This window comes from Cucumis melo, unplaced genomic scaffold (assembly GCF_025177605.1).
Source record: "Cucumis melo cultivar AY unplaced genomic scaffold, USDA_Cmelo_AY_1.0 utg000170l, whole genome shotgun sequence".
Classification (NCBI taxonomy): Eukaryota; Viridiplantae; Streptophyta; class Magnoliopsida; order Cucurbitales; family Cucurbitaceae; genus Cucumis; species Cucumis melo.
Window position 1 is genome coordinate 22,501 of NW_026123810.1, and position 2,500 is coordinate 25,000.

At 34.4% G+C, this 2,500-nt stretch overlaps 1 non-coding gene across 1 annotated transcript; it reads left to right on the forward strand.

The window, feature by feature from the left end:
- The first annotated feature begins 1,189 nt into the window (after window positions 1-1,189).
- On the forward strand, window positions 1,190-1,260 carry TRNAG-GCC (transfer RNA glycine (anticodon GCC)). Its single transcript has one exon. It is a non-coding gene; the product is annotated as a tRNA-Gly (tRNA).
- Window positions 1,261-2,500: the final 1,240 nt, after the last annotated feature.

The window sequence follows — 2,500 nt, forward strand, 5'->3', positions numbered from 1 at the left end:
CCTAGCCGAGCCATTCCCTTTTATGATACTGAGCCGGGCAAAACCAATAAAATAAAGAAACAAATTGATTCGCCGAACAAAAGGAGAGAGAGGGATTCGAACCCTCGATAGTTCTTTGTTTCGAACTATACCGGTTTTCAAGACCGGAGCTATCAACCACTCGGCCATCTCTCCGAAAGATAATTTCTATTTTATTTATATTCCATCCCATCGAATAGAAGATTGACATATAAGTTGCTACCATTACTGTCTATACTATAGACAAATATAAGGCGTGAATCTATAAGTCTATCTCTATACATATAGATATATATGATCCAGTATACCCCTTTTTGTGAAGTAAAAAAAGACTACCCCGCAATCCCATGCATGCTAAAGTATTAAAAAAGTAAGAAGTAATATAGAATCAATGGATTTATGGTAAAATCCCTCCCTGATACATTTTATCAAAATTTTGGCTGGCTGGTAAAGGGATCAAATGGTATATTTTGTTGGTAGATTGGAGGATTAGAAACATGACTATTGCTTTCCAATTGGCTGTTTTTGCATTAATTGTTACTTCATCAATCTTACTGATTAGTGTGCCCGTTGTATTTGCTTCTCCTGAAGGTTGGTCGGGTAACAAAAATGTTGTATTTTCCGGTACATCATTATGGATTGGATTAGTCTTTCTGGTGGGTATCCTTAATTCTCTTATCTCTTGAACCTCTTCGTTCTCGATACAAAAATGAAACGACCCTCCCCTAATTCTTTCGAATTGTGAGAGACATTAAAATACAATATAAGTCCTAAAAATGAAAAATGCAAATAAAGAAAAAAATTTAGAGGGAGGGGGTCTCTTTCTTGTATTGTCAAAATTGAATATATCTCACATAATTCATATAAAAATAATATATTTGAAAGTATATAATAATACTTAGATATTGATAATAGAGAAACTATATATTATATATAATTATATAGACAAAAATATATAATTATCTTTATTTAGTTATAAAGATGAATTCCAAATATTAGAAAAATAAATAGTATAGTATAAAATATATTATATAATAACTATATAATTGGTTAAATCTATATATATATTATATAAAAATAGCCTAATTATACTCTAACCTAGTATTAATAGCCTAGTATAAGAGGATAGCTCTGCACTGATCTATACTATAGATTGCAGATAAAAAAAAATGCGGATATAGTTGAATGGTAAAATTTCTCCTTGCCAAGGAGAAGATGCGGGTTCGATTCCCGCTATCCGCCCAGGATGAGGATAATGGGTTAATGTTTTTCATTTAATAGGATAAATTTTTAAGTATAGTCGACCGTGATAGTATAGTGGTTCTATCCTCCCCCCTTCTTTTCCTCCCATCTGGAAAGAAAAAAAGCGAATATTATATAGTAATTAATTAATAGTTACCAAGATCAAACCTCAATTTTTTTAGACAAAAAAATTTTGCGGAGACAGGATTTGAACCCGTGACTTCAAGGTTATGAGCCTTGCGAGCTACCAAGCTGCTCTACCCCGCGATAAAGAGAAGAACTGTGAACTAATAGACAAACAAAGATTGAATGCACCCCTATACCATATCTGTACAAATAGAATAGTCCATTTATACAGAATGGTAAAGGGGTCCCTCTATAATCATAGAAATTAATAGAAAGAGATATTTGAATCCTTACCAACTTGATCTTGTTGCCCCAGGCAACAAGCATGCATGAACCATTTCACGAAGTATGTGTCCAGAGAGCCCAAAGTCTCGATAGTTAGCTCTCGGTCTTCCGGTTAAAAAACAACGTCGATGAAGACGTGTGGGTGCACTATTACGCGGTGGGGATTGTAACTTTCCATGAATTTCCCATTTCTCACTCAACGATGGAACTTTGCTTATTTCTTGTTTTAAGGATCGACGAATCAAATGATATTTTTGTTCCAATTTTTGCCTCTTCTTCTCCCTCTGAATTAAACTTTTCCTTGCCATAATGATTCAATTCCTAGTAGTATCAATGATACAAGTCGGATCCTAGATGTAGAAATATAAGAAGGAAGATCTCCTTCTCCATCGAAAGAAATGATATTTTCGCGGATACAACACATACAAAATTAACCAAATTTGCCTGATGTAGAGGCAATCAAGAAAGCCGCATAAGTAAATATATAACCTACAGAAAAGTGGGCTAATCCAACTAATCTTGCTTGCACAATGGAAAGAGCCACTGGTTTATCTCTCCATCGAATCAAATTAGCCAAAGGTGTGCGTTCGTGAGCCCATGCTAAAGTTTCAATCAATTCTTGCCAATATCCGCGCCAGGAAATTAAGAACATAAAGCCAGTAGCCCAAACAAGATGTCCAAATAAGAACATCCATGCCCAGACTGATAAACTATTCATACCAAAAGGATTATATCCATTGATAAGTTGTGAAGAGTTTAACCATAGATAATCTCTTAACCATCCCATCAAATAAGTGGAAGATTCATTAAATTGTGAAACGTTACCCTG